The sequence below is a fragment of the Cetorhinus maximus genome, chromosome 16 (assembly GCF_964194155.1).
Source record: "Cetorhinus maximus chromosome 16, sCetMax3.hap1.1, whole genome shotgun sequence".
Classification (NCBI taxonomy): Eukaryota; Metazoa; Chordata; class Chondrichthyes; order Lamniformes; family Cetorhinidae; genus Cetorhinus; species Cetorhinus maximus.
In genome coordinates this window covers 77,125,900-77,152,234 of record NC_135894.1, presented here as the reverse complement: position 1 = coordinate 77,152,234, position 26,335 = coordinate 77,125,900, and the positions used below count along the sequence as shown (strand labels likewise).

The 26,335-nt window shown below is 41.4% G+C and overlaps 1 protein-coding gene across 1 annotated transcript in view; it reads right to left on the bottom strand.

Annotated features, from left to right (window-relative positions):
- LOC144691728 (proto-oncogene tyrosine-protein kinase ROS-like) overlaps positions 1 to 26,335 on the bottom strand; it is a 119,180-nt gene that overhangs the window by 48,570 nt on the left and 44,275 nt on the right. The gene's annotated exons all lie outside the window — the stretch shown is intronic.

Here is a 26,335-nt window from a genome sequence, read left to right as displayed (position 1 = left end):
GTTAAAATCAAAACTAATTATATGTATAATCACTGTAACAAGTTTGAGAAAAGTGGCTCACTTTTACTCTCTATTAGTATTAGCAATTGAACATGTCAAATTTAATTTCAGCAGACAGGATATTAAGCTGGAATTTTACTGTTGATTGACTTAATTGACTAATCCTTTAGGTACACTCACGGGAATAAAAAAAACATTGTTTTTATAGAATATTACAAGGAAGTCAGTATGATGGAACCAATTCCTTACTGACAGATCGTCCGCTATCAAAATACCAACAGCCTGATGTTTAATTTAAAATAAGGAAATCGGATAGTCATTATATTTTCTGAGACTCAAACTACCACTAATACTGGACTTCAAAACCTCCCCCTCCCACCCCCGACAAAATATTTTCACATTATGTCAAGTGAAAATGGAGGAACTAGGATGACTCAATCACAGTGGGTGTTTCATTCTTTACTTTTGAAGATGAGGTCCTCTTCACAGATTTATCAAAATCTATGCTTGAAAGGGTGAATATTGTATCACTAATAGCATCTCATGTAAGTATCAAGCAAGTTTTAAAAAATTATGGTTCTCTAAGAGAAAAGTCAAAAATCAATAAAAGAAAAATAGATCAATAGGCAAAACTGAGGGTTGGAACAGAGGAGAAATTGGTGGTTGGAAGAAGGTTGCTGAAAACACAAAACCACATGTAAAAAGTTGGCAAAGAAATTGCAGGATCTTGAGTGAGTGTATACAAAAGGGGACATTGCCCCACCAAACATTTTTGGCATGGGTTAAGAATAGAACATTTTCCTTGTAGTTACACCTGTGGGTTATTAAATCGAACGGCATGTGAGCTGGAATTAGCTTACACAATTGAAACTAAGATTTTTTCAATATGCTGTTATTCCTGTATCTATTCATTCCCGAGGAATTGCAACTTGACGTGGTGGAAAGACTTGCATGCTCCCGTGACCCAGAGAACTAGGCTGCGGGAATAACAATTCCTGTTAGCAACAGCCAAGCAAGACAGATTGAATGGTAGAAGCCAGGTTAAAGGGTAGTCCACCATTCCTCTTGGTATAGGGGTTGAAAGCCAGGCTAATGACCTGCCACTTAAAAGTACCTATTGTTATGGAAACCAACTAACTGTATTTACTAATTCAGATTTATTTTACACTTCAGTAACTCCTCTCAGATTCCTGCAGTGAAAAAAATGTTTGAAGGTTTTGGTTAAGTGAGGGGAAAATAATCCTGTCTACCACAAATTGATTTCAAAATTAATTTCTATCCTTAAGTAAAAACTAATACTAAATGGCATGGCAAATGGCTTGAACCATCATTCAAGCTTTACAAATATGCAATCTTGACTACATAAAAAAAAAATCTGTATCTTCACTTTATTGCCATTTGTAAAATGTTTACAACGCTTTTAAGGAAAGCACTTTGTGGGTTTAGAACCTCAGCTCTTACAGGACGAACAAATGTTGCCAAAATTGCTGAAGCTCCATTACTGAACAAAAAAAAAGCAAAAGTAAAACAGAAACAAAGCATGAGGAAACATTTGCACCAGAAATAGTACTGTCTCATTCTCAGGCAAAGTCTATCTACAAAAGTACACATAACGGTGAAAAACAATTTTTTTGCCTGGAAACAATTTCTGCTTTGTGAAATTTCAATTTTAGTAGCCAAGTAAAACAATTGTGATGCCAACTCATATGGACTGTCACAAGATATCAAGACCCAAAAATCCAATAGTGAATAATGGAACACATTTAATATTTCATCTCTCCCCACCTCCCCCACCCCCAATCTGTTTGATGGTTACCACTGGCATATCTTTTGAAATTTAGAAGTTACTGCAACCAGTTTGATGAACTATGTTGTTGAGCAGGGTCAATGAATTTGTTGGCAAATTTCCATAGCTAATTAAATCAATTTTATAAAATCTGCAAACATAAAAACAGCTGTCTAAGTTTGCATGGTCTCAACAAATCTGCAAAATTTATTATTAAAAAAAAAAGCCAGGTTTTCTGGTACCATCTATACACTAAGATTTATTGGCATCTGCCTGACACACAAGAGGGCAGTTGACCTCTTCTCCAAATTTTGACAGATTTCATCTAATCAACAACAAAACCACCAGAGTCACGTGAACAGAACATTGGAAATAGGAATGTTAGCAAAGTTGAGCTCCGTTGCAACTTTTTTTTCAATTAAATTCACAGTCATAAATTAACCTGAAGAAAGAACGTGAAAAGTCCTGTATATTTTCCTCCAAGGTAAATCTATAAGAGAAATGACTAGCTAAAAGCATTCCAATTTTTAATGTCTTTAAATTTTCATCAGGCAATCTGAGTAGATGAAAACAGCAAAGTGAACCATTGGTTGCTTTTGTTAGTTCATGGTGAATCAATTTATTCAAGTATACTGAAAGATTGGCCATCTGTATGCATTTACATTGTTGGAGTTTTCAATCCATAGCCAAAATAAATACACAGCTGCAATGGATTTGAACAAGCAACCTTGTCTATTGTCAATATAAAAATATATCTATTATTTGGTGAGCTCTTCCTGATTGGGTTCAGAACTGATTCTCTGAATTTCAAGACGACAGACAAACTTTAATCATCGACTGATCTTATGTTGTTTGCAGATCCCAAACCACTTTTAGGTTGACTTTTGTTGTTACTACCACTGTGTGGCATGGTAGCTTTTAAAATACTTCAGCTCTATTAAATTGCTGTTTTTGGTACTGCATATGCGCTCATGAAAAAAAAATTAGTATAATAAATCAAGTTACAAGGTCCAGCAGATTTTTGCTTCAACAAGCTTATGGCAGCTTATTTTGAGTACACATCTTTCGGTGGTAATTATGAAACTAAAGATTCAATCCCAAACCCTCAGACACATACTGACTCCTATAAATTACTGTGAAAGGGATAAAGGGTAGCATTTTTCTCTTCCCCTTTCCACAACAACTTCCCATACAACTTATTACACAGAATGATTAATGGCAAAAATGAGTCATTTTAATCCTGACATTTGCTTAAATACTCAAATTTTTAAAAGTGGTTGCTTCCCTCTTTACTCCCAATTATTTGTTTGATGGGTCAAATGGTCAATAATTCAAAAATCACAAATAAGTTACACATTCAAATTTTCATTTAATATTTACCAACCATGTCCAACATTCCAGAGATTGTTTAAAAACTTAACATTCTACCAGGGTATGTTAGCTCTTGGAAATAAATAGAAAGATAAGTTGCAAGTCCCATGTTGTTCTTTCCCTTGAGTGGAAGATTGGCATTGTACAGATATTCTGTTCTGAATTTCTCTTACAGCATTTTCTTCCTGCTTTAAAATAGTTTGTTGTCAGCTGAGTTTACGAGAACATTATTTTGTTCTCATGTTGAAGTTCTTTTCTAAATCTCACGAGTGTGGGTAGGTGACTTATTCCCAGGCCTCTGCCAATTCCACATTTGAACTGAGGATTACGAGGTATGCCAGAGTGATGCAGGGTCATTTTTGCTGATTTTTGATCTCTCATTATAAGGATGCACCTGGTATATATTTTGTACCACCCTCTGATGCCATGAACAAATGGGAAGAGAAATTACAATGGGGAATTTGGGACATGCAACTGTTTTGTGTAAGATGTTGTAACAGCTGTTCCATTAAGTTACTTTTCTGTACATAATTTGTATTTTTCTCTTACTCAAGAACTTTGAAGATTAAAAGTAAGTGGCGGGCGTTAACTATCTTGTTACCTTAAGTCACTGGATTCAAAATCCCAGCATTGGATAAAAGTTTCCACTTGCTGCTAACTGTAAAGGTATAACAGGAAATAAGTTTGGTCAGTATTAGGCCAGGTTTTAAACTGATGTGATGCTATGTGTGGGCACAGATTGTCAGGAACTAAGAGACAACTCATGGTAAGTATGATAAAATTCAAATTAGTCCAATATGATCTGTTTTGAGGTTGGGGAAAAGAAAGCATAACCATTCATCCAGAGTCATTCCTAGCCTGAGACTTGTACACAATGTCATTGGAAATCTAAAATAAATGTGCTCTATTTATTAGCATCAATTGGCAACAACTTTTTATTGTTCAAGAGGGATAATAGCTATGTTTCTTTTCATCTCTAATCAAAGAGGGTAAGTTCCCTTACAGCTCACTGCAGTGCCTGGCCATTACTGCAGTGCCTGGCCATTACTGCAGTGCCTGGCCATTACTGCAAGGCAGATTTAGAAACAGAAGTAAATTATGCTTTAAAAATAAAGGAAGGAAGGTACAAATAGGCAATTGGGAGGAGGGGGGTGGGTTGGAGATGAGAGCGCAAATAGGCTGTGTTAACCTTCTTTGTCATTTTCCATTCAAGGTCCAAATTTCAAATACTTTGCTGACAAATTAGTATTGTTGCATCACCAAATTACATGGATACCACCCCTCCAACTGTGACACAAGGGCCAACCAATGGATCACCATATGGAGACTGGATACAACAACCAATGTATCAACACTGCCAGGGAGATAGAACACATAGGATCCACCACAGCCAGAGGAAACATACAGGTAATAGGCTGCCAAAAAGTTTCCCCTCACATATCTAACATATATCCTACTTGCTGCTGAGATACCAGTTCAGAACTGCCCTTCATTTCCCAGCTGAGAACTGGATCAACTGATACCAGTTTTACTGGAACTACCTTTTGGGATAAGTGGATTCCTGCTCTGCTTACATTAAACATGATGGAAAAAATAGATACCAAATTTCAACATTATGTGCCTAGCTACAGACATCAGATGCTGACTTGTAACTTTCCATAATAATGATGAGCTCATAACAGGACAAGATAAATTTCATAGCAGATTTACGTACCTACGTTCAAGAGATGATTATAAAATTTTAGTTGAGAATAAACCCATATTTATCCACTTCTGTCACTTTGAGCGGTAGGTTTAATATGGATCTTCCCTCAGATCAGACAGTTAAAATTTTTTTTAAAACACCATTTCTGATTGATTGGTTGTAAAATAAAGGGCTGGTCGTAAGATAAAAGGGGGAATGTAAGGGACCACATGAGAGAAAGAGAGCGGAAAATGAATGTAAACTTGTCAAAAACATCCACCTACAGGTAATAGAGAAATCTAAATAAGGTAAATGTCCACATTCTTATTATTTTATTTCATAGTTGCATAAGTTTGTTGGGGCAAGGGGTGTAAGTAAATATATGCAATTGGTGCTTTTTCAAAATTTTCAATCAACATTATCTGACCCCAACACAATGGAAATGTAGGAACATCATCCCAACAAAACTTTGGGTGTGTGGGGGCTTTGGCAAACCTGCAGTGGAAGGGCATTTAAAGGTCATGGCAAGTGCATTAGGCCTACAAGCGTCCTTCTTGTGTGCGCATATGGACATCTGTGCATAATATAAAATATGTATTTTCTAGGGCATATGGGCTTTCATGAGCCTCAGTGTCAGGTGCAATTTATTTTGCCCTTAGCTCCCTTACTGGTATCAGAATGTTTGTTACCAGGAATCCTTCAAGTGTATTTGAAGGAGTGGGGGGGCCAGAAGTCAGTCAGCCAGGTCAGACTATCCAATGGATGCTTTGCATCACTTCAATATCTGGGATTTGGCATGCGTTGCTGTTTCTTCTTCGATGCGCAGGTTATGAGCAATAGTCTAAATTGTCCTACTACTGTGTTTTTTTAAATTCTAATATAAATGTTATACATCAAAATCACTACAATAGATTTTAAGGTCATGTTACGGTGACAAATTCCATCACAGTAAAATATTATATTTAGAACATTAGAATGCCAGCATATTTTCTTGCATTACACACAAACACGTGTAGCTGGTGAGATTGTTAGAAGCATTCTTAGTAGAATGGTCCAAAATAGAATTGTAAGCGCATTGTTAACTATATATTGAAAAACATTTAAATGTAATACCTGAAAGATTTGTGCATTATCTTCAAAAATAAGTTTGGCAGTAAAGCAGCAACCATGTCCCTTGACAAATGTCACAAGCAATGTAACACATTCACACAAGATTTTGATTATTGGTTTCTTAAAATATTTTCATTGAAGAAGAACTGAAAAAGGAAGTTAAAATTATATTGTTGAAATAAAATCAAAATTGGAAGTGGAGAGCCAAACATTGCCAGAAAATATTGCCTGTGTTTATTCATCCATTACTTGCTTCCATTTTCAGAAAGTTCAGATAGTTGTGTGCCCCAACAGGTGCAGTCAGTCTGCTACTTCAGCTTCTGCCTAATTACATAGGATATCATGAAGAAGAATGCCTTTGTCACTATTTAAGCCAGGAGCCCACCACTTAATGAAAAATGAAAATTTAAAAGCTGTCTTCAAATGTGCTAGGGCTGTGATTTCTTTTAAATCTTTTCACATTTTATGATAATAAACATGCAGTTTTGAAAATCTAAGCAGACCATCTGGCAATGGTGAGAATTTAAATATGGCATAATGATTAAAACAAGCCATGCAATACAGCAGTGTCATTACAGAAAGCTGAACTTCAGCCAGTACAGCAATGTAATGAGGCTGGAATTAGGGTGGTTTCCTGTCTCCTTTAACACAGCTTAAAAACAATGGATTTTATTAACTGAAAACACCATTCCTCCTCACGCTGAACGAGCCTTACTCTCTCACGCAAACCATCTCAGCTCCCAGTGTACAGAAGATATCTGCAGAGCAGATACTTGGGTGTCTTTCTTCAAATAAAAAACAGATGATACTGATATTTATGAAATAAAATCTAAAACTAAAAACCATGTATTTCTTTGGCATTTTTGGTCATTTGGCATTTCACAGGTATATGCAAATGCACAAAATAAGTAAATCTTAAAAATGGAAGAAGCTTCAGTAGCAAGTAGTGGGCCTTCATTTAAGCCATTCAAATTCAAATGCTCTCTACTTCCACTTGAAAACAATTCTTTTCAATGGCCCAGTTTCACCAGTTTTCAACTAGCCTGTTGAACTGAGCTCTTCACAGTCAAAGTAGCATCTCTGTGGTGGAAGGACACCACAGACTGGCACTGTCCTGCCCATAGACCAGTGAACCAGAGAGCAGCAGTAATGATGGCCACAGAAAACTCAGCAATGTACTGTCCCAGTGAAACAAGGGCAGATGGCAGTAGGTCACAAGAATGAGGAGTGTAATGTGCATTTGATTTCATGAAGATCTATAGCATTAACAAACTTTTTTTTGTAATTGAACAAAATTTTACTTCCCTCTCAACAAGAAACTCGTCAAGTTTTTTTCCCATTTTCTAGCTGAGACATTTCCACATTCACATCAGGAAAATAAAAACTCCCCAAATGACAATTAAGTGATGAGAATAACAGGCTACACGAGCACCATGTATGACTAGTTCTGGTTGTTTGCTTCCTATTAGCAATTTCTGACTCGTCCGTTAGAAAATGAAACACCTCATGCCTATGGACCTCATTTACCAGAGAAAACATTATCCTATAGAATTTTAAAAACTGTTCTACACCATGCTGGTAAAGCTTACAAATCTATTAAGCAGCATGATGATTGAACACTGTTCACTGTTTACCAGGGTTTTATAAGACAACGGCCTGAATTTCTCGTTCACCCACCGGCGGGTTTTTGAAATTGAAGGAACAGGATTCCCTCTGGAGCTCCCACCTGCCCTGACCTCACAGCAATTTTATGCTGGGTCACCGACCTTGCCCCAATTGAGCCCTTAAGTGGTCCATTTTTAGATTGGCGGGAGGATTTACCTGGCATGGGGGAAGCCCGAAAATGAACAGTCTTAGATCTCAGGCGGGTAGGGTGGGGCATGGGGAGGCTGCCTCGATCAGAAGCCCCCTTTCTGAATTCAGGTGTCCCCCCTGCAACCCCTGACCTCTCTCCCAAAATCCCAAATGCCCACTTTCCACCCCCCAGGCCTTCCCTGCCCTGGGACCCCCAAAACCTACCTTGCCATCCAGTCCCAGGACTTAAGCTCTGGCATGTTGAAGCACGACCTCTTCTATCCGCTGCAGCTCCTATCGCTGCCGGGACTAGATTGGCTGGCAGCTCCCTAAGGCGGGACTTCCTCCCAAGTGAGGGGCAAAAGTCCTGTCTGCAGCCAAGTGATGCTCATTTGAGCGGGAAATAGTTGCAGGGCAAATAATGTCAGCAGGGATGTGGTCCCCGCTAACTCTTTGGATGGCAGGAAGAGAAACCCCTCGATTCAAAATATTCAGGCCAATGTTACAGAAATATTAGAAAAGATCTAAAAAGATGTATGAAAAGAGCACTGTTGGGGAACAAACAAGAATAAACCAGCATTGTAAATTGATCTTTAGCTTATCCGCAATTGTAACTGGAGTGGAAACATCTTTTAAACTCCTTTGAGACATTTTCAAAACTCCCGAAAAGCCATTATACAGCAATTAAAAATCTCCAGCAACAAGGATTTTCAAATTTAGATTTGAAAGAATTAACGGAACACACATTAGGTGAGATTGAGGACTACTCTGCCATTTTCAGAAAGAGGATGAGTGCCCTGCCTCTCCACCCAAATTAATTAAGATGGCTACTTATAGCACTCCTGTCCAGGGTGGGGGGAATACATTCTAGAGGGAGTCTGTCAGGAAAATCTTATGGAAACAGAGAAAGAAACAGGCCAACAAAAAGGCTGGCTTTCCATATCTCCCATCGATTGCCTTCAGTAAAATGACAGGAGCAAGTGCTCTTTGGTAAGGTTTGCTACATGATACAGAGACCCCCAAGTGATGATGCGGAAGAAAGTCTGAGAAAGATCATTTTTAAAAATCATTCCCCGCTCCGTTTCCTTGGATTTTTTTTTAAACCTTAAAAAAACTGTGCCCACAACACTTTTCAAGCAAGCTAAGTTGGAGTCGGTAGCTTGGAAGCCAACTATCAGCTGAACTGGCACTACTGCATGGTTACGTTTCTGATTTGAGATTGTCCGCACACACAGAATACAGGTAAATTAAAGGAAGTTTACAAACTTGTGCCCACTTCTAGCATCATTACTGCCAACATATACATGATGGATCCTCATCCTTCCAATCGCTTCAGACATTACCTATTTTCTGAAACAGATTCCCAGTCCACCTTAAATTATCCTCAGCTCATACTAAAACTTTCAGTGATTACATCTTAAATTGCAGCTTTCCTGCATTGCTGGGTTTCTTTTTCTCGTGACCTTTCTTCCTGCCTGTCTATTTTTTTTCCAGATCATTTGTGATCTTCTCCACCCTGTTTCCTCCAATGTCCAGTCTCATACTCCTCATATTTAAATATTCCCAGAGATAACATGAAAACTTAACTCTGCATCTTTTAATTAAAAGTTGTGACAAATGTAATGGATTTGGGGAAATATGGCACGGCAGCAAGTAACAGCAATAACTACCGTGCAGGCTGGGGGGCATATCATTTTCTATATCTTACCCTTTCCCAGTAAAATAGATTGCCCCCATTTCAGCTGGAATCAGGCAGTGGAGACATTACAAATCAATCAGCTACAAGTGGCATTTGGGTAATGGAGGCAGGGGTTCTTGTAATAATTTCAGTATTGCATCTGCAAATCGTGCTATCTGTACATTTAACAAATAGGGGAAGGGTGAAAGGAGCAAAGTACACTATAATCTCCATCAATCTAACAGTATGTACACATTTCAAACAGGAATGTCAATTGCTCCCTTTCTGCATTTAATACATGTGTAACCTTCCAAAGTTAAGTGGCCTAATGTTGTTCACCTAAGGTTTCGCCTTTTACAGCAGGAGAGATTGTTCTTTGCTCACAGGGACCGTCACCCCACCTAGAATTTCCTCAAAATTAGTTAGATCACTGTTTGAAAAGGTGTTGCCTTTTTTAAAAAGATGTTGCATCTGCCAGCAGAATTTGGAGAGAGTTACATGCACTTTCTACGACTGCATATTTAGACACTGATTGGTGCATTCATTGGTTTAGAACTGGTGTAAGCAGCTGGATCATGCATGAACCTCTGAATCCTTCAAGAAGACTTCAAGGGCAGACTAGGGACAAATAAAGACGACAGCAACAATGCTTGGCTATTTCACTTCACTCTTTAATACAAACTTGTCAGGAATTATGGCCACTTGAGCTCCAACTGTACATGGAGGGCAGCAGAACATAGCACTCAGCCAGAGAAACAGAAGTAATAGAACTTCACTCAATGTCTGCTGGTATATGACCTTGTGAGAAGCAGTCAGATTAACTGCAGTGCCTGGCATTTCTACACCAGAAATTATGAAGAAAATCACCACCTAAAATTCCAATTTTTGGCTCAGAGTTGCAAGCAAGAAGCCACCAAGTTATATCATGCGAACAGAGGCAATTATGATGACAGTACATAAGGACTGACAGAACTCTCTAAAAAGGGTACATATAGTTGGACTGATTGGTTTGCTAAGGTTAAAAAAAACAGAAATTTATGTAACAACTTTTGTGACCTCTGAATGCTCCAAGGCATTTCACCATATCCAAATACTTTTGAATAGTAACACTGTTGTAATGTAGGAAATGCTACAGCCAATTTGAACACAGCAAGCTCCCACAAATAGCTACATGGTAATCTGTTTTAGTGTGCTGGTTGAGGGATACAATGTTGGCTAGTCCAGCAGGAAAATGCTTCTGCTCACCTTCAAGAAAGTGGCACGGGATCCTTCATGTCCAGCAAAAGAGTAGATGGATAAGGTGTTAATTAACAGATTTACTCCATATTCCTGAAAAGAGAGACATGTTGCTGAAGCTTTTCATCTTGCACTCATCAGGACAAACACAAGAATGCCAAATTTCAAACAATTACAATAATTTATACTAAAGGAGGAAAGGGTACCGAAAACATGTTTTCTCCTGTAGTACAAATTGTTGTGGTCCTTTGAAATTTGCCATTCTTGTTTGTCCTAATGAGTGCAAGACAAAAAGCTTCAGCGACAAGTCTCTCTTTTCAGCAATATTCAAGTTCTGTACTACAAAGCAACGGATTTACTCCCATTGCTCCATGTAGCATTTGTGAAAGGTAAAAAAAATGAGTTATTATATCGTGTTTTGTGGCCAAAGCAGAAAATTTGGCTCAGGTTGATGAGCAATGGGAATTCTCATTTGAATGGTAAATTTTAAATAAGTAAACTGAGCAATATCAGTAATCAATCCCAGCAATATTAAACTTAATTTTTGCAGTTTGTTCACTCAGCATTGCTCAAAATTTATAATTTCCTTGAAAGAAAAGTAAGAAAGGACTAGTTTTTCTCAATATGAATGAATTATTGAAACTGGAAAGGTGTGTTCTTGAACAGGATGATTCCTGAAGTAAAACTTTCAGCAGGGGTAATGATCAAACAGCAAGAAATTATGGCACAGCTGCAGTAATGATCCTTTAATACTTTGTAGACAGCTGTACAGTCACTGTATGAGGCTAAAAAGCTGGAGAGGAGCCAACCAAGGGGAACACCCACTGCCCTGCAGTCATATAATTGGCCGGAGGCAGAAATTTCATCCCTCAGGAACAATACATCCCTCCCCCTGAGTGTTGCTAGCCAATAAGAGGCCTGAAGCTCCAGAACGTCAGGACAAACTCATGCAGTGTTAGATTGGGATTTGGGTAGGTGTATGGGAGTCTCACTGGGTGCCAAGCAGGCAAGCCCCGGCAAGTTGTCGGGGGGGTGGTGGGGGGGAGCGGGGGTAAGGGGTTGGTCACCTGGAGTTTGTCAGGAAGATATAATAATTGTCATAATGTTATTGGAATTTATTGTAAAGCAGAGTAATACTGGGGTCTGTCTCTATAGGGGTGGGTGTGTGTGTGTGTGTGTGTATATATATATATATATAAGAGACGGACTTAATTGAATTAAAGGCAGCTGGTCTGAAGGCTTTGATGTAACAGAAGATAAGCTAGGTTTGAAAAGTTAAGTAGGTAAACCGAGGTGTAAAATGTTTCACATAGCCAGGAGAAGTTAAGAAACAGTGTGTTTATTTTTCCCAACGATTACTGGTAAAATTGGTACTTTGATGGATTTTTATTATTTGAGGGGTAAAAGTCCAAAGACAGTGAAACAATAGAATTTGCATTCAAAGGGCAAAATGTGTATAAAGGAGAGAAGGCTGTGTGTAAGGACAGGCATCCTAAGATCTAACACAAGTGTGAAGAGCCTCCAGCATCTAAGCCTCAAGCTGCTGTCTACAAAGAACTGAAGCTGAGATAAGCACACTTTGAATTCGACTGTTCTGGGTATTGTGTGTTACTTTGCCTGGGTCTTTTAAAATCTACATGTTTCACTGTTGTCTTAAGCAAAGTGTAACTGGGAGTTAGATTAATTAGGGGATTTATAAGTTATCATAGTAGTAATTTGTAAATCTATGTATGTGCTTAAAATCATTTCTATTAATAAAGGTTTAACTTAGCTTTGTAAGAAACCAATAAGGCTTGGTTGTCTTCTTTTAACGGAATTCAAAGTCAGCATCTCAATAAAAGTACAAATCGCAAGTAGTTGTGGCAGCTGCTTCAAGTTTCCCTCTGGGGTTTGGGCAGCTTGGCATTTACCATCCACCTGCCATAACAGGTTTTAGAGGCCATGGGAAGTGGGCAATCTGGATGGGAGGTGGTGTAAAACCTTGAGGGGGACCTCTGATTTGCCCACCACCCACCCATCACCAGCCCACAAGGGCTGCAACCGGCCCATTGGCAGGTGGGCTGCCTGATGCCACTTCTGCCACTGCTATAACTGGGGTGCAGTGCAGGCAGGTGGGTAAGGGGCAGACAAACCACCAGCTGAATTTTAACAAACTCCCCAGCCCTCAAACCTGCTGGCAGGGCAGCACAAAATCTAGCCCTTACTGTGTAAATCTCCCAGACTTCGTTACTCCAGCTGTTCAGTGTACAATTACTGTTCAAAATGGCTGAACATCAGCATAGTAAAATCCTGATTTACAAGGTATTGCATGTACCCAAGCCTTCACTTTCCTCAAGCATGACTAAGTGCATCACAAATTTTTTTTAAAATATTTTTTACCTTCAGTAGCAATTTCTACATTGCAGAACAGTTTGATGTGCTAAATTAATTCTATTGACACACTTATATAGTTCCAGATTGGAAACGGTTTGGCAATGGCATAAGCACAATAGTATAACTACACTCAAAGTAGAAATAAGTTTCCACACACAAAATTGAATAAATTACATCCATTTTTATGCACTTGAGTTTGACTTCCTGCACTAAAACTTTGAAACCGAGCTATAGTATTCACCTCAAAGTAAATGTTAATATAGAATGAGTGATGGAGAGGAAATAGTTCCAAGGCCAATGGGCTAAATTAATGTATTCCCAGGCAATTACAAAGTGTTTTGAAACAGAAAATTAACTCAATCTGAACTGGTCTGAGCACTTCTTTTCATCTTAGTATATTGGCATATATTAACCCAAAAAGTTGCAGAACTAGAAGTGTTGTGCAAATCGCACATAGAGACAGCCCCTTCAGTGAAAGCATGAAGTCCCAGGAAAGTAATAATCAGCTGGAAATGTGATTTGGGAGGCGCAAAACTGCGTTACCCACTTTTTCACGAACCCAGATGAAAATCTGGGCCCAGGTTTCCATCTTCTTCTTACGGGTTATTGCTGCCCATCCTGTCCTGCCTATTCTACTGTAAGGCCCTTTTACAGGACAATGCTGTGTAAGATTCAGCAGAAATTGTCGATCCCTTGTTCAGGCTGCAATGCATGCCTCCACTCATCATCATCCAGATCAGTAGATATATAGAGGGGTGAACAAAATTAGATTAGATTGGGTTTAAGAAAATGTGGAGAGCTGTCTTAATGAAAGCGAAGGCCACGATGAATTAAAACAACAAAGATGCTGGACCACACTTGGTGCATTTACCAACTACAAAACAGACGGCCTTTTAAGGAAAACAAATATGAATATGTTATGACCGCTGGACATTATAAAATGGTTATGTTTTAAACTGTCTCCCTTAATTCAAGGTAAAGTGAAGTCGTTTGGAGTGGGGAATGTGAACTCCTACAAAATCTGCCCAGACACAAGCCCATGTGATGTCATACTAAATCCACCCAGGGACAGGCCCAAATGACCTGGTTGCCATACAAACAAGAGCCCAAGTCAAAACTTACTGAAATTAAGGTGTAGGCTTTAACACTTGGACACAAAAGCAGCAGCTGCTCTTGCTGCATACAAACTCAGACTCAGACAGTCACCAAAGTGATTTGAGAAAGATGACCCACAACAGGTGCTGCTATGCCAAGCATGGAAAATGGACCATTTTCCAGTTAATCACCAAGCAAAGCATTGGCGAGGACAGATCCCCTGTTTGATGAAATGAAGCTTGTGAACAGTTAAAGACGACAGAATCACCAGAGAACACCTTGCTACAGGAAGTCTATTTAATTATGTTCATAAGGTTGAGTGAAGGAGACTTTGTTTAAAAGGATATTGCAAGATTCACCCTGGCTGGACAGAGAGAAGAGATCTTGCTAAAACTAGGAGGAGCTTGGGATTTTAAATACAGGACTACATTTCTGCTGAGAGTGCAGTGTAATATATTGATGTGGCACAGGGTTTTTGGTTGTGTTAAAAAGTTAATAATGCCTTTTCTGTAGTTGAATTAGTTGCCTAATGTTTGGTCAATGTTGACTTTAGTTTATTTGTTACAGTAAAATTCTGAAAATGTGAAATCTAGTCATTTGATTCTTTGCTTTGGTTAATGTAAAATGTATATCTTTTTTTTAAAAAAGGTATTGGTCTCACAAAGATCATGACAAATTGAGGGCTCGCCCAGCATATGAATCCAGAGGCTGTAAAACAAGTACCCTGGAATTTTACTAGAGTTTAAACTAACAAGATTTCAGAGTTATTTTTGCTGTATGAAGTGAACGGCTAACATGGCTACATTCAATACTGAGGCATTTCTGGAAATAGAAGACCTGGCTGTTGATGCCTTAGAATAGTTAACAAATGTTAATTTGAAGGCAGTGGTCGAGAAACTAAGAGTAGATTTAAAACTAGGGGCTAAAAAGGTAGAGGTTGTTGAAGGATTGGCTCAACATTTGAACTCTGAGGAGGAAAAGGGTGATCCTGATAGCACCCAAGTTGAGTTAGCTAGAATTTAATTACAAATGAAAGAAATTGAATTGGAAAGAGATAAAGGCTAAAACTTGAATTTGAGAAAGAGTGAGAAATGAAAAACCTTGAATCAGAAAGAGAAATTAAAAAAACTTGAATTAGAAAGGGGGGAGGGGGGGCCGGGGGGGAAGAGAAAATAAGGTATCTGCAAAAACTTGAATTAGAATTCCAAAGAGGAAAAAAAGAGAATTGCAAAACCTGAATTCCAAAGAGAAAGAGCAAAAGAAAAATTAGAAAGGGAAAACCTCGAATCCCAGGGAGAAAAAGTAGTGAACAAACTTGATCACGACAAAGAAAAGCTTACATTACACAACAGAGTGTGGCAAGAAAACTTGACAATGAGTCAGATTTAACTCCTGCTTTTCATTTGACAAGGAATATTCCCTCAGTGACTAAATTCAGCGAGAAAGGAGTTGAAATGTATTTTGTGTCATTTGAGAAAATTGCTACAAAGCTGCAATGGTGAAAAGAAAGCCAAATGATGTTATTGCAGTGTGTGTTCATGGGGAAGGCATTAGATGTGTACGCATCTCTTTCAGAGATACAGTCCGGTGTTTATGATATGGTGAAAGCTGCTGTTTTCATACCTATGAGTTAGTGCCAGAGGCTTACGGACAGAAGTTTAGAAATTTAAAGAAGAAACAGGGTCATACTTTTGTGGAATTTGCTAGAGAAAAGGCAATTATATCTAATTGGTGCTATAGGTCTATGAAGGTTGAACAAGAATTTTAAAATAGTCTCCCTTTGGGAATAAGGTCTCACCTGGAAGACCACAGATTTTCTAAGGTAAGAACAACTGCCATAATGGTTGACGATTAGAAATTGTCTCACAAGCATGTCAGCAGTAAGCCGTTAATCGCAAACCCACAGCGAAACTGAAGAGTGAAGAAGTCTAATGAACCAAACTCTGGGCCTGAATTTTACGCTTCCCGCCAGCAGGGTCGTAGGCTAGGGGTTAGCGTGAAATAACATGGAGGGGTTTCCCGCCTGCCCTGATGGCTCAGCAATTTTACACTGGGGGGGCCCAGGTCTCAGACAGGCTGCCTGCCCTTGCCCCAATGGAGGCCCTTCATTGGCCAATTAGTAACCACTTAAGGGCTGTTTCCTGACCAGCCTCAATTTTTAGGCTGGTAGGAATTGTTCCCGGATATCGGGGAAATATCTGAAAATAATCAGATTTAGGCTTCTGGCAGGAAATGAGTTACTCGCCTCAGGTTTAGGCTCCTGTCCCACTGTCCAGCCCCCACTCCCAGGCGTCTGCTTTTCTCCCCGTGAGGTCCCCAAAAACTTACTTTTTCCTGGAATCCCAGGATTTAGGCGCTGGGGACTACATGTAGTCCCAGTCCAGTCCACTACAGCTTCTGGTGCTGTAGGGGCTAGAGAGCTGCCGGTGAATCAGATTGGCCAGCAGCTGTCTAAGGTGGGACTTCTCCTGAGTAAGGGGCGGAAGACCCTCCTGCAGCCAATTAATATTCATTGGAGCGTGAAAAGGCTGCAGGGCAGGCAATGTCAGCAGGGTTGCGTTCCCTGCTGACTCTTCGCATAGCAGAACTTGAAACCCCACCATCCTAAAAATCCTGGTCCTGTTATAGTGAACAAGATAGCAAAAATGAGAAGACAGATACTCCTCAGAGGAATAAAAATGACATTATGGAGGATAAGTATGACTCAAGCAGACTTACGTTATTTTGTCACGAGAGGGCATGTATAAGTGGACTGTTGGAAATTAAAAGAAAAACCTATAGCATTTATAGGGTTGCATTGCATTTCTTCAGAAAATGCTGCACTAGTAGATGCAGCTTGTGAAAAACAAGTAGCTTTGAATGTACTTACTGTTGGAGTATATCAGAATATAGAAAGTTATATAAGTCATGTGTCTAAGAGTGAAGTGACCCCATTTTTGTCCAGTATAGCAGGCAAGTCAGTCATTCCTTTTTTTGAGAGATATGGCATCAGCCTATTCTCTGATGTTGGCAGGTGAGAGTCATTTCCCTCCAGAAAATTCACTAAATAAAAACGTATTTATAAAAGTTGTTTTTCTATTCCATTGTAGAGAGTTAATTTAAACATGGTTTAATTTCTGGTCTTGCAATTGTATGGGTTGTGCTTAAGTTCGCTAATAAAGGGTGTTGGTGTTAAATTAGTAAATGACTTGGCTGCGGTAAAGGTATTACCATTTCCAGTGATTTCAGAAAAACCTAGTGAAGCGCTTGAAACTGAAAATGTACAAGAGAAATCAAGCTACATAGAAAAATCCACGACATACTGTAATCCTGCTATGGAAATTACTGTTTCAACCAAAGATCTGTCCAAAGATTTGAAAGCTCACACTGCTAATGTTAAAAGGACATTGCAGCATCAAACTGACAGAGTTAATAGCAATTGGAGACGAATTGAAGATGTCTGAATTAAACATGCAGGCAAAACCTTAGCAAGAGGTGACAAAGCAGATAGCAGAAGTACTCAAAGGAAAGCACTGCTTTTAAACAGAATGGCTCCACTGTAACTGATAAGGGTGCAATAGAGCTGCAAATGGAAATTAAAACTTCAGAATAGTGAAGCAATCGCTCCTGCTTGGAAAATTTTTGGAGATGAACTAGACAAAGTTTGTGCTGAATGAGGTGGTGAAAAGCAAAAAGAATTTAAAAGAATTCATGAACTGACTTGAAAGGAGTAAAGATTTTTTTTGACTGATCATCAGCATAATCATTTTCTTAAAGCAGCTAAAGAGGATTTTACGCGGCAAAAGACTGAAATGCTTACACAAAAGTAAACAGAGCTAAAATAAGCAAAGGATCACATCATGAAAACAAACTTAAAAGGTAAAAAAAATCCTGAATTTAAGCAAGATGAGGATAATCGGAATGTGCGGCTGGTTGAGACTTTCTTTACAGACTTGGACATTAAAAAACTTGCAGACATGGAAGAGGATGGGGATCAGATGTTAAAACCTGAACAGGGTGGTTCAAAGATTGTGCTAAAAGGTCAATATGATGATAATGTTGTTCTTGACAAAGTTAACTCGACCAAACCAAGTATACAATTTTCTAACCCAGGACATGAAAAAGCTGTAAAAACTATGTGAAATGAGAAAAGATATTTTCTGCAATAGATGACTGAAAGCAAAACTACCTGTAGTAAAGTTGACTCTTATTTGCAAGAGAGTTGGAACTCTTAAGAACTCACGCAAACTGGGCTTTAAATCTGAATTGTCACATGAGATTGGTTGTGACAGGTTAAGCCTTGTCATGTTGCCAAGACAAGATGTGTAATGGTGAAATGTGGCAACAGAGCAAAGAGTATTACCTGTACTGTATGTAGTAAATTAATGGTTAAAGCATTTACAATGTTATATTTTTCAGTGTTGTAGAAAAATAATTACAGCAATAATTTTTCATTTTTTAGGGGAAGATGTTATGGCTTTATAAGACAGTTATGTTTTAAACTGTCTTCTTTAATTCAAGGTAAAATGAAGTATTTTGGAGAGGGGAATGAGGCCTCCTGTGAGCTGTGCCTGGAGACAAGCTCATGTGGTATAGTGTATTAGTAGCCTACTAAATAATGCTTAGTCAATGTTGATTTTAGTTTATAATAAAAAAGTGCTGGAAATACTTAGCAGGTCTGACGCAGCAGACCCCCCCCCCGCCCCCCCCCCCCCACCACCACCCCCCCCACAGTTCTCCAGCACTATTTTTTTTAGTAATACTTATTTCCTTCAATTCCTCCTTCACACTAGACCCTTGGTTCCCTAACATTTCTGGAAAATTATTTGTGTCTTCTTCCATGAAGACAGAACTAAAGTAGTTGTTTAATTGCTCTACCATTTCCTTGTTCTCTATCATAAATTCTCCCATTTCGGACTATAAGGGACCTACATTTGTCTTCACTAATCATCTTCTTTTTACATACTTAGCTTTTACAGTCCGCTTTTATGTCCCTTGCAAGTTTACTCCCATACTCTATTTCTCCCCTCCTTATCTCTTGGTCCTCCTTTGCTGAATTCTAAACACCCGCTTCCAGTTCCACCTCCCTGTCAGGTCCCGAGAAATCCTACCCACAGCATCAATAATAGTTTTACTAAATCACTTCAATTTGCTGCTCAGCTAAGAGTCATGATAACCTGCATTTTTCTGAAAAAGGTTTTTTTTTTCATTTAAACCTTCAAGAACACTGGGATTAACCACTGGCATCCAGGACCTGGATATAAACCTGGCCTAAACTGATAAATGAAAGCCCCTTCTGCCAATAAGACAGCTTTGCAAAATGGTCAATAAAAGTCGACAACCCAATGAGATAAACATCACCTCCAGCATTAGCCTTTAGTTTGACATATCATCTGGGGGTGCAAGGTTCAAACCCCACGCCAGGCAGTCCTGATGAACAGTGACCAAAGTTCTGCTCCTGAATCCTGGGTTGGCATCAGCAGGATCTTCATGGCCAGTAAGTGTGGGTGAGGATGCCGCCCCTGGCCCCTCAACACGTGTTGTGGCATCCCATAAAATCTTCGCATTATTGGCGAATAACCACCCAATCAGCTGATCTAAAGATGGTTATGGCCTTTAAAGAGCATTGCACACCACGAGGGGCTAACAGACTAGAAGCAGAACTTTCCAGTCCCACCAGCAGCAGGATCGTTGTGGGCAAGCCTGGAAAATTGGGAGTGAAGCCAAAAGTCAAAATCCTGCAGGCAGGAAAGCAAGTATCAATCTTCCCCTCAGCACTTCCGAGGTGGGTTGCCTTTCCCACTGGTGAATGTCGAGGTCATAATTTGCATGTCATGAATGCTCACTAACAGAGCTACAGGCCGGAATTTTGCATCCTTGTGAAATCTTCTGCCCTGCCGGCAGGAAAATCGGACTGTTCTGTTTCCTGATCTGCACCCGGCGCAAAAGATCTCTTTCACTTACCTGCCAGTAGACGCTACCTTTACCATTGGCACTGTTCTTCTCCTGGGTGCTGGCAATATATCAGGCAGATGGTACGCACACGAAGAAAGGGGGTGGTGGCTGCAGTCGGAACAGACAAAGCAAGGGGGAGTGCGGTCAGATGGGGCAAAGCAAGGCGGGTGGGTGCGGTCGGAACAGGCGAAGTGGGGGGGCTGCAGTCAGAACAGGTGAAGGAAGAGGGGTGCAGTCAGGACACATGAAGGAAGTGGAGGGGAAGGTTGGAACAAACAAAGTAATGGGGGAATCGACTGAGAGGTCAGGGGGTGGGTTGGATGGAGAATGGCGACTCTGCAAGGGGGAGCATGAGTGAAGTGGTGGTATAATGGGTTATAGGTCAGTTTGGGTGGAGTCAATATCAGAGTCTTGGGAGGCAAACTGAGGATGCTGAGATCGCAAGGGTACGGTCACAGTTAAAGGCAGAAGTGGGATGCAGTAGCGCGTGGGGGGAGGGCGAGGTTTCGGGTTTTTCTGGTGTAATATTGGTCGGGAGGGTCATGGGGGGAGACAAAAAATGTTGCATGGAAAAAGAGGAGTGCGCAGGGTCAGGGTGGGCAATGGAACGGTGACGCGTATGGCCTCTGCGAGGAGGGAAGGAAAGGCATTTGCAGTGTTATCATTACAGGTTCCAGGGTGGTTCAAGGGTAACAGAGGGGAGGTTTAGGGTAACAGAGGGGAGGTTTAACACAACAGGGGTGGGGGGGTCAATAGTAATGGGGTGGGGGGGGGGAGTTGGTGGGTGACCAGTGAGGGGGTAAAAGGTGCTGGAATAGGTGCTAAACCTCCTGACCAAGGCAGCTCAGTGGAACGGCAACTCCCTCGATGTTCGAATGTAAAAAAAGTCAGTTGGGAGGAGGGTCCTCTCAGGTGAGGGCAGCTCAAGGTCAGCACAACTGAACACTTAAAGGATCACCCTAACAATAATGGGAACAAAGATTGCTGTGGTCATTTGAAATCCTAACAGTATGGTGAAGCTCACAGGCCCAGAGGGTTCTCAAAGCTACCAGATCCCAGCAGGGTGTTCAGCTGCCACTCCTTCTGAGTCATAAGCCCTCCACTATTGTCAGATTGAGGGATGAAGGGAGAGAGGGAGGTGGATGGCCTCAAGAGCCATGCTGGGGAATGGCTGCCAGCTCGCAACTGCAAACCTCCATCCTCCTGGATTGATGGGTATGCCTGACAAGGTCTCACATGGATGGTCTTTCCATTATGGCAAGTCAAAGGCCTATCTGTGGACTCTCCTGGGTTGTGGGGGTAAGCAGGCTAGCGCTAGAAGTGATGCCCCAAACAAGGCTCTCATTAGCCTTGCCAAAGAGCCATCGATCCATATGCTAGCATGTGTAAAGGGGAGGAAGACTCAACCTTGGTCCCCCAGGATGTCCTTCACCTGGAAGGGACGGAGTACACAAGTTCCTTGAAAGCAACTAGCAGCAACAAAAAATCCAAGAAACTTCCAAGCAGTACGAGTGAACACACATTTACAAGCATCAAAACTATATACAATGATTGTACACCCATGCCACCCGTGCGAATTCAGAACTTAACTTTTCTAACCCTACCACTTCATCAGAGTGCATTCCTGACATCCACAGCAGAAGTGAAGGCAGCCTGCTGACTACTATGCTGTCTTGTCTGTGATGGCTTTGGCGGACTTCCTCTGGAGGTCCTGGCCTTCTTTGGGCCACCTGCTCAGGGGCAGATGCACCCTCCTCAACCTGACCAGATGGAGATGATGGAATCACAGGCAGAGCAGATTTGGAGTGCCTGAACACCCAGACTGTCCTGGGTGGATGCCCCCAGGGCGCCCAGCTGAAACTCCTCCTCCCTTTGGGTGCCCAAGGGCCCCTCCCTGACTCCTTGAGGAGAAGAGGCATCTGGAGAGAGGTTGAGGGACCCCATTCCTCCTCTCACTTAGGCACCGCTAGAATACAGCCAGGACCTCTGCGTTGGTGTGCAGTTCTGAGCACTTATCATCCAGAAGCTTTGCTTTCCATTGGGCTAGGGTCTCCATTGTGTCCGCCATCATCCCCATGGAGACTTCAATATGCTCACATGCTGGAGCCACGACTTCAGAGGGCACATGGACAGACTCCTCAATCTCTCGTGCCACTCCGTTGAGACTTCTGGCACCTCTGACTGATGTTCCCCTGTTTCTCTTTGAATTCCCAGCAATGTGTCTATGGCTGCTTCCAGAGGCTCATCATCTGACTCAGGCTTAGCAGGTGCCTCTTCTCCAACTGTCCTCCGAGAGCCAGAGATCTTGGCTTTCACTGCCTCCACTTGCAGCGGACACTTGTGTGTGAGGTGTCCACCAGATTGTGAGCCCAAGCCTACACTAGAACTACGACCCACTGAGGTGTGTGTCTCTGTGCTGGTGGAGGATGCAAGTGAACACTGTCAGCTCTACAGGTGAGAACTGCCCCTCATCGTCCTCCTCCTTCAAGGTGGGCTAGGGAATGGGGCTTTCTTCTGAGGAGGACGTTGGTCTTCTCCTCTTCCTGCTGGCACTTGGAATGGAGAAAAGAGAGAATAAGTGACTGCCTGGTCTGCCTCAAGCATCGCATGCATCAATCACCTTCCAAAGTTTTCGCATCAATTCATACTTCCTCACTGGACAGATGGGAGAGGCCGACCTCGCCTTCGGCGTAGGCACAGTCTCTGTCCTCCCTGCAAGTTCTGCCCCCTGCTCTGATGCAGCTCTGGCATCCCACCTCCTGTTTTCCCTCTCTCTCTTCTGTTGTGGCCTGTCTTCTCCTGCATAAAGACAGATAGGTGGATGTGAGCAAGTTTGATGAGAGAGAAGGTCATTGGATCCTAATGCTGTGGCTACTAACTGCCCTACTGATTGCCCAAGTTTTGCAAGCATAAAGCTAGAAATTAATGTAATCAAGATTGCAGCAGATGCTGGCTCTACAAACTCTGTGGTCAGGTTTAAAGCAGGGAAATTAATACTCCAGTTGTTGACCACCACATATAAGGCTCAAGTCAGGAGCGTGATACAGTAGTCCCCAGTTGCCTGCATGACTGCAGCTCTAAAAAGACTGAACAAGCTTGATGGGACAAAGCAGCCCATTGGCACACCATCCACCACTTTCAACATTCAGTCCCTCCAGAATCGATGCAGAGTGGCAGCAGTGTATAGCATGAACAAGATGCATTGCAACAACTCACCAATGCCCCTTTGATGTCGCCTTCCAAACCCATGAGCTCTACCAGCTAAACGGGCAAGGGCAGCTGGCACAGGGGAACAGCAGCACCTGAAAGTTGCCTTCTACTCCGCAGCCCATGGCTGTGGCCGGGTGAGAATCCTGCAGTGCCTCCCTGACAGCGCGGCACATGGACTGCAGAGGTTTAAGGCGGCATCACCCCACCACCTTCTTATTGAGGGATGGGCAACCAAAATGCTTGACTAGGCAGCGACACCCACGTCCCATGACATGACATTCCAACACAGTCTTCCTCTGGATCCCATGGGTACTTGAGTGCCCTGGTGACCTCCTCCCGTGCCCAGGCTTAACGGCAGGGTGGCTGACATCCTGCCTGCCCTGCCAAGAAATTCGGCGTGAACCTCACAGCTGCTTAATTAATCAATGAGCTCAACATTGCGTAATTTGGTGTGTTTACCCGCTACGCTCCTTCTGCTGCAGGAATCCCGTGTGGGCGGAGTTTGTGCAGTTACAATCGCGTTGCAAACATGAGCCTGCGGTACAATTGGGAACTAACAGAGAATCTCACTTGAAGCAGCTACAGAATAGCTGGTATGAGAAAAGTTTTACAAGTTAGTAGGGGGCGCTCTTCTGAGGTTTGAGCAGAAGCAGATTAGAAACAGCTTTTTATCTTACATGTGGCTTTGCTTGATCTAACCTGGGAGTGCTCGACACTAACACAAGGTGTTGGGGAATGGAACTTTTGGACACAGCCTCTAAGTTCAAAATACCCGCACACCCACAGTAAATAACTGGTGATGCATAAACTGACTAAAATGACTTCCATGTGATTATACAGAGGCTATTAAGTAATCTTAAATCACTCTCAGTTACCAGTTATCTAACAAACCAATGTAACTTCTCTATTTAAACTGTCAAAGTAAAATCTCAGCAGAATGTGATATTTGGGAGAACCGTGTTCAAGGAAAAGGGAAGAATGCACCTGCTGGCTAACATCGTTGGAAACTATAACAAGCAGGACCTTCCCATGTTCCCAACAAAGCTTGGGCAGCGTGCCAGTTATTAAATCCAGCTACAGCCAGACAATTTGGTCTTTATTTTATTTTAATGTGGCACTAGACATCTCACATGACATTTCCAAATATGGAATTACACTCTGAGCTTACTCTGATTGCTTGTAATGACTTAACTGCAATGGAATTACTAAAGAATGAATAATAGCAGCGTGCACTATGATTGTATGAGCTTCTCAAAAAATGCACATGGAACTGTATAACTTGCTCCCATTCATGCTGCATAGGGGGAGCTGAGGAAATGAAGACTAAGATGGAGGTTAATCTATTTTCACTTCTCCGTGTAATAATGTATAGCCCTACTTTGGAATTCACACAGATACGTGACGACTTTGAAAACGATGTCAGAGAACCCACTTATTGTGGAATTACAAATACTGACAAATGTTTCCAGTTACAGAGATCTCTGAGGCTTTCACTCCAGGACTGTAGCCCTCTGCAGTATCGTACCCATTTCACTGATCATTTCACAGTCTCTGACGTTCCAGGGCAATGCTAACCTAACTACCTTGATATCCAAGCTCAGCCTCTCTGCAACATGCATCTGTGCTCTTGATGTATTCAAAATATTTCAGGTAGCTGATCTTTTGTAGTGCAAGGTTAAAATGAGATTCATTTCCACGTGTTTTGTGTTCTACTTTATAAACTATGTCGTGGTCGCAAATCATCATAAATGAGTATCTTTTGAGTACAATTAATCTCAATAAAATGGTTACTGGGAGTCACCAGCACAAACAAAGCATTACCCACTTTACTCTACAATAAATACCTGAATTTAGTATCCTCCACCCTCACAGTTTTCCCTATTTTATCACCTGCTATTTTCTTCCAGCTAGAAAGGCATACGACTGCTAACTTCAGGCAAATGAATACATTAGCAGTACAAAAGTGATTTCCTTAGTTGCTTTCCATAAAATAGCTCTCTGCAGTCTTGCAGGCATAAATCTAGAAATTAATGCAATCGAGATTGCAGCAGATGCTGGCTCTACAAACTGTATGGTCAGGTTTAAAGCAGGGAAATTAATACTCCAGCTGTTCATTTTCTTCTAAGTGTATTGTGTGTTTTACAACCTCTGTTGTAGTCACAGTTTAGCAAAAGTGAAATTCTGTTAAAAGTTGTGCCATTTAACATTGAGAGGCTAGAAGGCGGCTTAAACAGAAATAAAACACACTTCTTTTTCTAAAACAACTTGCATTCAAACAGTTTGCACGCCCTCTGCTGTGCAATAAGTATACACAATTCTACCAGGATGTACTCAAGGCCCTGAAAACAATCAGATCTAGTGCGGTACAGTAGAGCCCTCCTCAACCTGAGCCCAAACCCAGAGACTCTGTCCGAAATCCAGGGGTAACCTCAGGTGTGTAACAGGGGCAAGACTGCTTCTGCCTGTACCTGCCACCACTTGCCTGGCAGAAGGTGGAGCAGCCCAACAGTTGCTCAGCCAGCAATGTCCCCAAAATTGAGACAGGAAAAACTCAGTGTGTTTTTTTTAGTCCTGGAGCCCACGTGCCTTCGGAATGAAATCATCAACCATCTCGGGGATCATAACAGAGCCTCCACCTACTCTTAGCTGAATTTCCTGGGGTTGCCCGAGAACGTCCCCATACATGGAGCATTGATATGCGAGTGGGCGGGCGGGTGCCTCAGTATGTGGGCAGGTGCCTCTAGATAGGGTTGGGCAGGGGATCGGCAAATAGGGAATGTGGGTACATGAGTGCAGGCAGGTGGGGGTGCAGGAAGTGGGCTCAGGAGGACGGGATGCAGGTGGGTGGGGGTGCATGTGTGGAGGGAACTGTGAGCCCTGGAACTTCAAGGCTGAGAGATAATCGAGGCTAACTATAAAGTGAGCTTAAAGGTGATGGTCCTAACATTTGTTTTGGACGTTGTTTTTGACACTATGTTTATTTCATTAAAAGGTACATATTACAAGTGCTAGGAGTGCTTCTTGTACTAAAGATCATGATATCCACTGTAAGCTGGGCTAAAGG